Genomic DNA, 14,370 nt, shown 5'->3' with positions numbered 1-14,370 from the left:
TGAAGAGTGAAAAAGTAAAGTAAAAGCTGAACTCAGGGCTTTACAAAGAAAATGTTCTGGATGAAAATTTGTAGACTCAATATATATATATATATCTTGTAGCAAGTCAATAAGAGTATCAGCACTGAGAGAACAAAAGAAAAAAGCAGAAACAGAATATAGTACACTACACAATCTGCTAATTTAAGAAAAAAATATAAGCTAATTAAGATAATGATCCCCACAGTTAATTTCCCCATGAAATTAGAAAGCACGTCCCTAATTCAAATACGATTCTTCAGTGATGGAGTACTCGGTTCCCTTTGCTCATCTCCACAAGCTGTAGTATCTCCAATGGAAAAGGATGAAATCAATTTGAGAAAGACTTGAGAACGTCCTTCTAGATGGGATAGCAATGACTCCTGCGCATTCACTTTTACAGGGACTTCCTATGGAGACCTATTCTAGAAAATTCATCTGAAAATACTAAAGCTGCATACTTAAAGCAGATTCCTAAAAATTGCATTCCTGTTTAGCTTGTAGTTATACACTATTGTTGAAAATTAAGGCGTCCTTCATTCAGTTTAAACTATTTCAGAATAATAGCAAACTGATTATCAGCATTATAGTTATGCATGGGTGTGCACCCCACACGTTTAAACACAGTTTAACTACGATAACTGTTTCATTAGCTTGTATGCAAATCTGATCTCACACATCAAACAAAGTATTAATGCCCTCACTCTTAATATGCAAATATCTATTTTTTTTATAACCCCTTTTCTTCTGGGACACAACAGGATGCTGATTTTCCCTTAGTTACTATCACAAGATGACGTGTAGTAAGGAAGTCCTTTTTGGAGTGCTCCGTTTCTGTGGGTCACAGTTAGCAGCTGATTGCCAAGCCAACTGAAAGATAATGAACAGAGAGAAAATTTCAAATTGGATATGCATCATTTACTTAAATAAGGAAAACAGATGATGTTTTGCTTTACTGTTTGGAAGAAGGCACAGAAGAGCCTCATTCTCTGAAGGTTCAAAGTGACTTGAACAGGCTTTGCTCAGTCTCTTCCTCCCCATTTTTCTATTCCCTATCTGAAATGGGAGGGACAAGATGACCTTCCTGCGAACACTGGCATCAGGCTCAGCTGCCCGCAGTTCTGGCCATGACCTTCTCTCTACTCTACAATACCTAGCGCAAGTTACCTCCAACTATTGGTAGGGCCGTTAAATGCAGCCACAATAAGTGTGCCCTGTACTGTCACAGTGAGGAATTGAATAAAGGGATATCCAGTCTGCTCCCAAATTCTTTTAAGCTTATGGAGTCTGTTTTTGACACAACTATGTTGCTACTATATAAATCTTGATATATTTATGAGATATATATATTCAGAGAGAGAGAGAGTGATGTGTACAATAAATAAATCCATACGTGAACTAGTTTACTTTCCTCATAGACAGGCACTCTGCACTATCTGGCTCTCTTCACCATTAGATAGCCAGAGTCAATTATAAACCTTTTATGTTTCCCTAGCAGGAAGGTTAAAATTCAATTCTCTTTTATTGCAGTTTGCAAATATAATATACTCTCCAGCTGGCTTGGAAAAGCTTTTTAGTTAAATCATCTTGTGCAACACTGCTTCTTAGGTGCTGGTACTTTCCTGTTCAACAACAAACTGACAGCCATGCACTTCCAGGGTATTTATTGGTCTGTTCTTTAAATATAATAGTTATTTTACAACTTTTTTTTTTTTAACTCTTTTTTTAACTGGGAGGAGGGTGGGGGGAAAGCAGGCAACCATGCTTTTAGATTTAAAACGTCTCCTAAAGATGGTAAATGCTGTCCTTTGTGCCTCTCCCCAGTAAATCAGTTGCTTGATTCTTTTTGTTTTCAGGGTTTAAAATACTGCTACTAACAGAAAGTAAAGTGATGTGTTAGCACAGCAGAGCTTGCTGTGTTATTGAGCTGAGGCAAGAAGCCCAGAAAACCAGAAGAAAATGATCCAGTGAAATCTATAATCCTTCCTTCTGCCCTCACCACAGCTCCATAGCATGAGATGATTATGCCTGTTAGAATAACCACTTATCTACCCATGGCCAGTTCTGGTGTCTACTGGAATGTTAAAAAGGTTCACTCCTAATTGCTGTGCTGACTCAATTCTTTTTGTCCAACTCCAACTTCAAAGAAATTCATTATAACTTATCCCCCAACCAAGGGAAGTAAATGGACTTACTGGAAGGATGAATATGCTCCAAAAGGGTGAGAGAGAAATAAAGAGGAGAAATTGAGGGTCTTTCTATAGGGTCTTATGAAAACTGAGAGCCCTGACGATGAGTTAATTATTTCTGTTACCAATGCTGCAGCTCACAAACCCAGTCAGGTTTTCCTGATCTTCTTGCAACACGGCTATCATCTGGCAATCCTGTTTGTTACAGGTCTGAATAATTTTGTCTAATTTTGACTGTGTAACTGCTTGGGACACAGACTGTTTCTTCTCTGCATTTTAAGAGTTAAACCAGAAGCACCCAGTGCATAAATACTATGTACAATAAACTTAATATTCAAGGCACCTTTGTTGGTTCTTATTTTCTATGACTCAACAAATTTGATGTGCTGAACACAGCTATGATCGCAAGAGGAAAAAAAAAAAGGTCACTTTTTCTGTTATAGGAGTTTTGTAGAAACCCACTGATGCTGACGCCAATATACTGTGTGTAGGTTTCCCCTCTCCTCCAAGATGTTATTTTTGTGAAAGTGCAAACCACCAGCCTTCCAGCAACATCTGTGGGCTAGAAAGACTGAGCATCTTTGGCATTTTTACAAGCAGAAATGTACTGCCCTGAAAATAATACCAACAGCACTAATGATGCTGAGGGGTATCACAGAAAGTTGCATTAATACAGTAACTCCAGAAGAAAAAAAAAATGAAGTCCAGCTAATAAAACACTTTCTGTAGGAAAAAAATGTGACATGCGCTTTCCAGATGCCTGTCCTTGCCTGCCCTTTTCCTAAAGGGTCCAGTTAATCTTCCTATAAAGTTTATTATGTACACAAAGTCCCCCCTGCCCAAGAGTCTTAGTGGGATGATTAAATCAACATCTTACACAATGTCTCATCTTAGGAAATCTTAATTAATGATTGCCGTGTTATATATTAGGGCACCTAGGTGGAAAAAACATCACATTTTTACCTCCAGGGCTGTTATGTGTTTCTTTTCACAAATTCGCCACACATGGTTAGGCACAATTAGCACCAGCAGGTCACAGGAGGCCCGGGTAACAAGCAAGCACAGCACCGAAATGGGTCTTTTCTCCTGAGAGTCCCTCTGAAGGTCAGGGTTGGAGTGGGCAGCAGAGCAGCCTCACAAAACTGCCCATCCATACATCTCCCTCGAGCTGGATATGAGGAAAGCGAGTGCAATTCCCCCGTAGTTTCCCCAATGGCCAAATGTATTACCTTAGGATCTCTGAAGAGGAATTTCTTGCTGCGGCTCTTCCTCTTTCTGCCTCTTTATTATTACTGTTCATTATTTCTGCCACATCAGCACGCTGTAGGGCCAGTCCCTACATTTTCCCCCTGACAGACAGCCTACAGACAACTGACAAGGGTGAGTAGAACAGCTCTTGGGGTGCGTTAAATCTGGAACGTTATTCCATGAAGCTTTTAGGGAGCTACCTTCTGACTGTATCCTTTCTGTAAGCACGGCCGGTAAGCTCCATTTCAGAGCTGGGACACCCCCTGCCCCCCTTTCACTTCTACTTCTGAAAAACAGAAGATTAAGTTCAGCTGAAAGAGTTCATTCCTCAACGTTGAAAAATGCATTAGCTTGAATTTGTAACAAATTCAAATCTCTCTGAAACGTAAAAATAGCGCTCAGCTGCGAATTCAACTGCAAGTTACCGAATAGAAGAACTTGCACTATAACCAACTACAAGACGAGATGAAGGCATCCCCGGCCCCTTTGCCTTTAAAATGCCCTGGAAGCAGTGGCTTTCGGCAGAACACCTTATCTGCTCTCGAGAGCTGTGACTCTTCATCCTTTCGTTATGAAGACCCAGGGGATTGCTTACTTAGCATACACCAGAGGCAATGGGTAGGGTGAGCAGTCACTGCAGCCAGAAAACCCCAGCACGGAGCAGAGGCAATTACCCTCCGCACACGGAGACCGTGGAGCTGAATCGTGCTGAATAGAGAACCCCTCCGGCTGGCAGAGCCATGTGTGGCTGGGAAGAGCAGCCACTTTCGCTCCGCTGAAAAGCAATGCAGTAAGTGACTCTGATATTGCAGCAGGCACTGGTTCCCGAGGTTAATAAGGAGCCGAAGCCTTGCAGCTTTTGCTGTGAGAGAGACAACCTCTGGTCCGGGACCAGTGTCAGAGCCGCACAGTTTTTGTTGCTGTTGTTTCTAAATCGAGTGAAGGAATCGAGCCGATGTGCAGTGACACTAAGCAAATAATTTTGCATTGTGTGCATGTGTGTGTATTGCAGGGGAGTGCTTGCTGTATGGTCCTGTGCCGAAGTAGTACTGCTAGGTTTGTGGCTTTTTTCTATAGTCATGTTTGACAGCATTTAAACAGGGATGCTGCTTAATAACTTATTGTCGGCGTGTGTTTCTGTGCTCTTTAACTAGACAGCATGATTCCTGTGCTTGGGTGCAAACTATTTTCTGTACTATTATGCTAGATTTACAGAGACTGTGTCACTAAATAATGAAAAATCAGAGATTGCAACTATGTGAATGAGTGCCTTGATGAAAATAATCCTTCAGTTTTACTTCATCAGATGCAGCTAGCTTCTAGTTTGAGGTAAATACTTCAGTGTGGTTTGAAACTGCAGATGCCTTTTTTTTTTTTGTAGATAAATGTTTATAAGCAGTACTTTACCATAGCATAGCTGTGGGTTTCTTCAGATTCAAATGATGTTTTTCTGTACCCTGCAGTAGCACAGCTTTCTATTTGTAATGTGTAGTAAAGAGAAGGCATGCTTTAAAGTTTGGTTTATTAGAAGAGAGGTTTTTACATAGCTTGAAAGTGTTTGTAAAACAAGAGTTTGGGAAATAATTGCAGACCTTTGGAAGAAAACATACAGCATTTAAATCAAATTTGACTGTGCAGTTTTCACTCTGTTAATTTTGGGACTATTACTAAGCTATGTTCATCTGGTTTCTTAATACAGCTTTTTTCAGTGACTTACAAGACTCTGGTTTAGACTAACTGCCTGTTTTGAGAATAAGTGCCATTTTCGGCTTCAGGCACGTTTAACTCCTTGAGGTAAAGCATTCTGTATTATTTCAGAGGGCAGTACATATAGTCCCAAAAGTCAGGTATTCTTTTTTGCTGTTAAGTCAAATCAAATGTCAATATTAAATAATCATGGATCTCTTGAAAAGGGCACTCATGAAAGCAGTCTTTAGTTCTACGACTCGGTTTTTGTCTAAAAGTTGGAGCTCATTTAGTTATTGTAAACTATTGGGAAATGTACAGGAAGTGCCCACATTTTGAAGAAAAAAATTCCTTCTTGGCATGTCTTTGTCAATTTAGTTTTGCACAAAATTTGGTGTGTCACGTTATCAGAAGGGATGCTTCTCACAAATAAGACAACTGAAGCTCAGTTTCTGCTAACAGAGTTTTTGCAGGAATGCTGCTAAAGATGTGTAATGTTTAGTAACAGGCACAGCTAAAGGCTTGGAGGAATTAATACCCGGGAATTACAGCTCTGAGTTACGCTTTTCTACTCATATGCAACATGCATGTCTTAAACACTTTACTCCTTGAGAGAGAGGGACACGGGTGCCAATAATTGCTATTTCCCCTGACAACGCCATCGAGAATTTTCTCCTTTTGCCTAAGACAACCCTTGTGACTTATGGTGCTATTGAGTCGTAATCATTAAGTTAATGAACCATTAATAAGTGATAAATATTCTTCACTATTTGTACAACTTTGAAGACGGAGAAATCTACAAGGAAGGTGAATTGTGTCTGACTCTGACCTGCTCACCTCTTCCCTTTCTCTCCTATCTTGACTTCTCCCATTTCCTTTCTGTGTGCAAGCATTTGGTAGGTGTTAGAGCTGCTCATGATTCGGGACCTTAACCCATGATCTGTGCTCTTTTTCCAGTAGCAGGTCCATGATCAGCGTGTCATCTACCTCTGTCTTCTTCATCCAGATATCTAGCTAAGCCAATAAGGAATTTGGAACATATGAAGATTTATTATAAGATAGTTCAAAAATAGATGTTTAAACCTAGTGTTGATTATCTATCATAAGGAAATAGCAGGGATTTTACCTGTAATCAGGATGTACGCAGAACATGCAGTTTTGACGATATTATCAACAGACATTTTCAGGTAAACTAATCCTGGTAATTTAACAAGTCACTGTTTTCAAAAGATTTTCTCCCAGGAAAAAAAATATACAAATTAGGAGGCAAGAAAATGCAAATAGGAGTTGATGTTGGAAAGATACTGGATTCATAATAATAATCACAAGAGGAAAAGAAAGATTATAGCTGTTTTTATGCCTTCGTGCAATTCTGAGTCCCTAATCAAAATGTGTTCCCTGAACTGGAAACTTACAGTTATTTCCCAGATATTATTGTTCATGTCAAAATTAAAATGGGAAAACATTAAGCATGTAATCTAATACCTCAGCCGTCTAGAATAAGTATATTAGTAAACAAATGCTTTCGCTATTTCATCCTGTCTTTTAAGTTATCCTGGCAAGAGCCTTGCCTCATAAGTCAAGTTCACTTTATTGCACTGAAACCTTAGAGAGGCGCACACAAAGAAAAGTTTACTAATTTTAACTTACACTGTCAGTAATCAATTGCAACCCAATTTAATTAACGTTTAGAGTACTTGAATTCATGTTACTATGTTGCTACCATTTTTTCACTTGTAGAAACACTGACAATTCTTTACAGTATGAAATATGACTGCACCATCTTGACATCTAAGCACCAGAGACAAAGCTTCCAGTACAAAGCTGTAATGAAGAATATACCATAGGCAGATGAACACACTCCTTTATTTCAACGCACAGTGAAAATGAGTCAGTTGCAACAGGAACCAATGGTGCAGACAATGTTAAATTAAAAGATACGACATTTAGCACATTCTCAAAGAGAAAAACTTAGGGATTTTTGAACAAGAGCAGTGAATTTTTCTACCATGCTTAGTAGAGCTGTCATGTTTATAAAGAAAAATGTCTTACAGCTAGTGAAATCCAAAATGTGCCATATACAGTCAATACTTTGTTTCTGACTACAAAAGAAAGGACACTTTCTTCCCTTTCTGTTATTCAAGGGTAGACTTTCTGATGGTGCCTAACTACTTAGATATGCTGCATAATAATTATTTTATTCATATGTATGAAAGCAAATGGCTTAGAATCTTTGTTATACTTATCTGCTGTGAGCATCAAGGTTGAATTTAATTGGGATTTTCAGATATATGTTTAGACAATCCATTTTCAACAACAAAATGAATATGCTAAGTGTTACTTGCTAGCACTTCTTACAAAAGGCAGTAGTTTAATAGTCTGCAATAGTTACAATTCAGAATACTTTCCTTGCCAGGGTGACTATCTGCACTTTCCACACCCACACAAGTCCCCAGAAGCTCCTGTGCATAAAGCAGCAGTGCAGTAGTGTTCAAGGAGGATTAAAGGACTAAGTACCTCCTAAATACTGCTGCCTGAGCTGTCGTTTTAAACAGGAGCAAAAATAATGTACCTGCCTCTTCCAAGTGCTGTTCAAAAGGAACAGATATGCATCCAAAATACATCCAAAAGTAGAAAGATCATGGTCTACATTTTGCAAAGTACCTTCAAAGCGTACCTAGAAGGCAGTTCGACCTTCAGAAGATACAGAAGAACTGGTCCATGATTCCTCCACCTCTTGTACAAGTTCTCTAGAGCTTTAGGAAAGTATTCTGGCATCTGTCTTTTTGGAGGATAGTTCAATAGAATGAACTTTAAAACAAGGCTGTGAAAGTGCATATCCTAATAAACTAGATTATCAGTGACAGACTGCAAATCAGACATCTGATTTTCACAGAAACATCTGGAGGAAACTTAAATGCTGTATGCTCAGTTTTGAATCTTTAGGAGTTAGTTCATGGAATCTTTAACGATCTTTTCGTCCCTTTTGAACATAAATAGAAAGGAAAGAGCATGTCAGCTGAACAAGGGTTTGCTTGAACAATAGCCACAGAGATAAATACACTTTCCCAGCATTATTTTAGCATATAAATTTCAAAACTACTTCACCTAGCCCTGGCAAGACTAAGTCTCTGGGGGTCCTATCCACAGATACTCTGAATCCACAGCAGTCAGCGAGGGAAAGATTCTTAGACAGGAAGAACATCATATTCCCAGTGTGTCAGTCAGTACTTTGTTCAGAGGGAAAGATGAGGAAACAAGACAGAAGGTTGCTGAAAACACAGATGCTCACATTTCTTCTGCTAGAAACAGAGAAAAAAATTATTTCATTTTATGATAAATCACAGGTTTTCTCTCAATGTTATGCTTTAGACTTTCAGTCAGGGCCAACGGCAATAAAGAACCACATCCTCAAGCAAACAGAAACTATCTGGTGGAAAACCTTTCTTCCCCTTTCTGCTCCTGCCCCTTCTGATTGATTTCATGATTTTCGGAAGAATTTGCTGCCTTATACCTTTAGCCTGTATCATAAACTGGTCCAAAGTAAGCTGATATCACCCATCCAGTATTATTTTTTCCTGTGTTCATATTCAAGCTCCTGTTGCCTCTGCCAACATCGCCAACCTGCTTACAACTTCTTACCAAATAACCACGTCACACTGTACGTTGCAGAACTATACTGGATTTTCATCAGCCTAGTTTAAAATTCAGCCCTCAGCCTGAGCGTAACCCAACTAGGAGAGCAACTAAGAGATATAATAATACTTTTTTTTTTTTGCCTTCTTTGGAGGCACTAAGTATTTATCATACTTAGTTTTGCCGTGTTGATTCCTTTACCTCCACTCTAAAAATGGAGCGTGTTGTCAGTTGCTCTGCCCAAGTCATTTTGTGACTTTTTTTTTTTAATGGGGAAAATCAGGGAAAAGAACATGATATATCAATGTGGAACATCAACATAAGACAAGGACTATAACACAAGGAAGTGTCTGTAACGGAGAGGTGCTATGGAGTTAGAACAAAGGTGAGCATATACACATTTACCAAGTGACCCATTTCCGGTGAGATTTCCAGAGAAGTTCAGGAAGAACTGGAACTAGGTTGGGAAGGGAGATCATTCCAAACTGACAACTTGTCAGGAAAGTATCTGCCATTATAAGAAGTCCAAACAAAGACAAACCATAACTACTCAGAGTCATGAAACTTGGGTAATCCAAAATAAAAAGACTGAACTCTGAAAAAAAAATAAAGACTGCATTCTTTTTGTCTTCCATTTTCTGGAATATTTTAGGATTCATACTTCAAAATGTTCATCTACAAGCACATGAGAGATTCTCGCACAAGAAGATCGCAGCTTCAAAAGCATCACCTCAAATAAAAATCATACAACTTTAAAGTTAGGCAACCTCTACATTTAGCAGCACAAATTCACAAAACATTTTCTTTTGTTTTTATTCTTACCATTTTACATCCCTGCCTTTATGTCTTGCAGCCAGTGGAAACGTTTACTAGGGGAAGAAAGTGAAGGATTTTCTAATGCCTGTGTCTGCAAACCACCAGAAAATATTGTTTTCCCCATCACATTCTGCTACTGAGTTCACTATATCATCATTGCATTTTGCGAGTTGTAAGCAAAAGGCAGCAGGAAAGGAAATATTAACACATACTGATGCAGCTCCTGTTCAGCTGCAAAAGTATTCCAAAAAAACTTCTCCATTCTCTTCTCACATGCTGTATTTGATCAGCACGTTGAAGATGACTAGTATTATATTCTCTCACCTTTCAGACTCTGTCACACCACTACAGCATTTGCAATTCTCATCTTCACATTCAACATAGGTATTTTCTGGAAAGAAGCAGACTCTCCTGTTCAGAAAACACCTGCTCTCACTTCATAACATTTTCCTGCTGCCATACATAAGTAGCAATTTCTTTTAAGAGTTGCCTGAAGAACGGGAACAGGTTGGTAATCACATTCGAGCAAATAGAAAAACAAAATGAACCCATAATTGCTCCTGTAAAGGGGTTTTCCTACACTATTCTTCTACTTTGGGTCTTGATCCCAAATCAGCAGGCAGCAATGAGGAGACTCCCAGGGACTTTGGATCAGAACATATCAGACTTCTAATAAAGGTAGCTTGAGAATATTTTAATAATCAACAGCTACTCACATTTGCAAAATCCTGCTCATAGCACAGAAAAATAATTTTTATTTTTATTTTTTTTTAAAGGAATACAAAAAGATCCTGACCTTGCAAATACTCACCTTTGTGAGCAGTTCTCTCTTTTGTAAATAGCCAGCCTCTCATCAGTGGCTTTACTTGCCTAAGTCCTTGCACATGCATTAAAAATTTATAACAGCTGTTACAGACAACGAAGTTATGTGTCACCCTGGTGTTTTCTAATAGCCATTTGATTTAAATTGTGGGAAACAAAGGAAATAATATATTAAAAGAGGAATGAAAACATAATGCAACCACAAAAACTTTGGTTACACATGGAATTTAAGTAGATGGAATAACTTTTCTTATGAAGAAATACTGTGCCTCAATAATGCTTTGTACCCTTGCTCCCCAGCCTGGGACTTGATGTCAGCTGCCCTTTAGACACCCTTGGTTCTCAGAATGTAGCCTGCTGGAGCAAGCCAGCAAAGGGATATGTCTTTATTTCTAGCATTTATTTCATATAATCTTCATAAAACTGATATTTTGGTAAGAAATAGGAAGTGCATAAAAATGAAGTAGTATCTTTAAATGAAACAGCACCAAAAAAAAAAAAAGGCAATAAATCAAGATCTGGAAAGAAAATGAAAGCAGCAGATATTCCATAAGGTTTGCTTAAACAGTATTTAGTACTAAGGCATTTATTATCTTTAATCTGTAAGAAAAAAAAGCAAATCTGTAAGAAAAAAACAAATCTGTAAAAAAAAAAGTAATGACCTGAATGGGTCCCACCTGGAAATACGCATCTCCTGATGAAAGCAGCTAACCATTTCAACAGCAGCTAAGGGGATGCTGTGACCAGTTTAAAAGGACACTGCCTAGCTGTTAGGAAGCACAACCCATGCAGAAACTTCATTGTCTGTGACAGCAAGAGGTTAAATGTCAGTAATGTACAGCTGGGGCATTTTACATCTAAGTGTGTACGTGTACACATGAACAAAAATGTAAACCTTAGGGTTCATCCTTGGTCCTTTCCACCAGCTGCCCATTAAAAGCACTGCTAAGAAGGACTTGAAAACCACTGGAGCTCATAGGCAACATGATTTTTTCTAGCTCTTATCCACAGTATGGGAGGAATATACCAAATTTCTTATGGAACAACACTCAAAGCTTTTCTATTCTCCCGTTTTTAACACTCAGCTGCAGATGTGGCATCTCTGAACTTTTTTCCTTGAGCTCCTGTAGGACTCCAGAAATAGTACCTTACAGGCACCGCTCCCACCCCTGCCCGCAGGTGAGGGAAGCGAGATTAAATTCAACAGAGGCTGAACTGAATGAAGAGGTGTGATTTGAGTCAACAGAACTGTTTTCTTCTGATTGCCCCGCAGCTAGGATCTTGCTCCAAAGGTGATGTTATGTTTTCAGGTGATATTTAATCAAATAGTCACTTGTACATTAGAAAACACCTGAACTGTCTGCTAGGGTTTTTATTTTTTGGCTAGTGCTGAAGTATAAACATACCAAGCACAGAACAGACACTTCGCACCTGTACAGCCTCATCTCCCAGTTGTAGGAGGGCAAATTGCTCCCCTTACTTAAAGTCACTGAAATCTCATCAAAGCACTTGAACACCATACTTGGTTTAAAAGGCCCCAGCAGCACAGGTGAGGAGAAAGACTTCATCACTTCAGGCACAGATCTTCTCGCTACCTCTTGTCCTTTGCACCTGAGAGATCACTGATGCAGACAGTACAGTCAATTTTCTTCAGATCTACACAAAACAATGTCATTGACATTGTAATTCTCTCCTGCTTTCCCTCTCTGGCAAGGCTCCCTTTTTCCTCCCTCTGCCGCTATTTATATATTGAGTTTTCATTCCTGTAAGCAATATGCTCCTCTGTTATTCTCCAGCCTCATGGGAAGGACTTGTGGTTTCATGGACAGTTCGGTGTGTAAATAGCAGTCACTCCCACTCCAGAGTCCACCCTACAACAGGTGCTTCTCTGCATCTGCATGAAATGGTCACAACTGGGCTGGTGACCAGGTTGGGGAACAGATCTGGGTTAAAACTAAGCTGAAAAAATATGGTTTGCTTTATCCCAGATCCATACCCTGATCTACCCAGTTTGGTGTGTGGCCTCATAACTGTTTTGGCCATCCCAAGTGAGGGATCAGGCATAGATAGGAAGGAATAGTTCCTGGCAGGTGAAGAGACTGGACTGCTGCACAGGGTTAAACCCCGCCAGCAGCGGTCTTCCTTCCCATAAAATGCCTGGCTCAGCTCTTCCCTCACCTGCTGCTCTCTGAGATTTGCATAATGTTTACAGTCAGATTAATAAAAACAGAGCTTTTAAAACATCCGTGATATTTTCTTCTGTTTCAAATACCTGGACTTGTTGTATATGTAGTAGCTGAAACCTATCAGCCTATGCTTTGCTTCCAAATAGGAAGGATTATCTTCCCATTTATATACAATAAGCGTGCATGATAGCACCATTGCTATCATAGCAATCCTGTCCCGTGGATTCAAAATTAAAATGCGTGTACAAATACACTGCTCTCAAGACCATTTATATATGCTCCAGGGACATCACTGGGCAGCTTGGTAACAGAAAACCTCATTGAATTTTCTTAGCCAAAATTCACAGAAGTTACAGTTTAAAACTAAATTTGCAAGACTCTGTAAAGGAAATGCAGGTGCAGTCAGCCTAGGTTGAGCTTTTTAAAAATTCTTTATATATTTATTTTTTTACAAAGTCTGATTTACTGGTTTAGACTTATTTGGTTTTCTCATATGGGCTAAGAGCACCCAGGCAATCCATTACTTTGTCTCAGCTGACAGAAGGTAACTTCTAAAGATTCATTACCTCCATTGCTGGCTGCCTTGAAAACATAACCCTACCATATTACAAGTATTAGACTATAAAAAGTTCCCTACCATACCTGCAGTTATTGCCATGATACGTGTTATGGGATAGTAATAGCTGAAAGATATCAACATGAAGTTTGCTAGAAACAGCTCTAACACAGCTTTGTAAGCTGTTCAGGTGAATGAAGAGCTTATGCTTGAAACTTTTAATCTTCCTGTGTCCAGGAAAGTCTTTCTAGTGCACTTCAAAGACTTGGCCAACTGGAAGCAGGCTCTACAGGAAACTGCTGTAGGATCCATTTGGAAGCTGACTCCAGCGCAAGAATTCAAAGAAATGAATTTGGCAACTATAGAGAGAGTGGAGTCAACACTTTCTAAGCAGGGGACAGAGAAAGATTTGGCAAGGCTTGTGCATTTTTTATTGACATTTTACATCACAAAGGGGCAATCCCAGATCTTCTAACTCCCTAAACCAGCTCAGCCTGGAGTGGTCTTGAAGGACCCCTTCCTCAGGTGTATGGTCTCTGTAGCATAGGCCACGGTCTCTGTGGGTAGGTGAGTGGTAGAGACCAACAGAAAACACACACGTGCAAAAAAAAATATCATTTTCCATGAACCCATGCTTTTCTGCACTCCCTACTACCCACCAACCAAAGATAAAGCTTTTATATGGACAGTTGTCAGAGAATTAGCATGGGAATGTAGAGAAAGGGAATAATTATGCCTGCTTCAGGTGATTCAAACAAACACTTTTTAAAGGAATCTTTGGGAAATAGAAATCAACAGTGGTTGGCATCATGCTCAGAACATTGCCTTGGGACAATGAAGCACACAAATGCTTTGCTGATATTTTGGATGCAGCACAGGAGAATTTTCCAAGTGATTTTTCATCTCACAGCAAGAAAAATGTTACTTCAGCCTTAAACATTTTCTTATTTACTTGTGGACATGTATTTGCAGCTTAAGCAAGCATCTGCAAAACATGAATGCCTACAGCACTTTTTAAAATTAATAGCAGAGGAGGAAATAACACTGCTACTCTAAGCAAAATTTTATCTATTGGATTTGCTAAGAATGGGATGCTCTGTATAAACAAAGTCTTGTTTCCTTATTTGTGTAGGGATCAGAATGGCTGTCTTCAGCTTGCTTTTCTCCTGAAAATTCATTCCTGTAATCCCCTTATGCTCCTACATTAAAACCT

At 39.2% G+C, this 14,370-nt stretch overlaps 1 protein-coding gene across 3 annotated transcripts in view; it reads left to right on the top strand.

The window, feature by feature from the left end:
- The first annotated feature begins 3,944 nt into the window (after window positions 1-3,944).
- Window positions 3,945-14,370, top strand: part of CTXND1 (cortexin domain containing 1) — a 36,862-nt gene continuing 26,436 nt past the window's right edge. For 2 of the 3 annotated variants that reach the window (XM_048072020.2, XM_067004036.1), the window contains exon 1: window positions 3,945-4,245. The gene's annotated coding sequence lies outside the window, so the exon portion shown is untranslated. The remainder of the gene's footprint in view (window positions 4,246-14,370) is intronic. The other variant, XM_067004037.1, reaches the window with a different exon arrangement.

Source organism: Anser cygnoides, chromosome 11 (genome assembly GCF_040182565.1).
Source record: "Anser cygnoides isolate HZ-2024a breed goose chromosome 11, Taihu_goose_T2T_genome, whole genome shotgun sequence".
NCBI lineage: Eukaryota > Metazoa > Chordata > Aves > Anseriformes > Anatidae > Anser > Anser cygnoides.
This window is presented reverse-complemented; position numbering and strand designations above follow the sequence as displayed.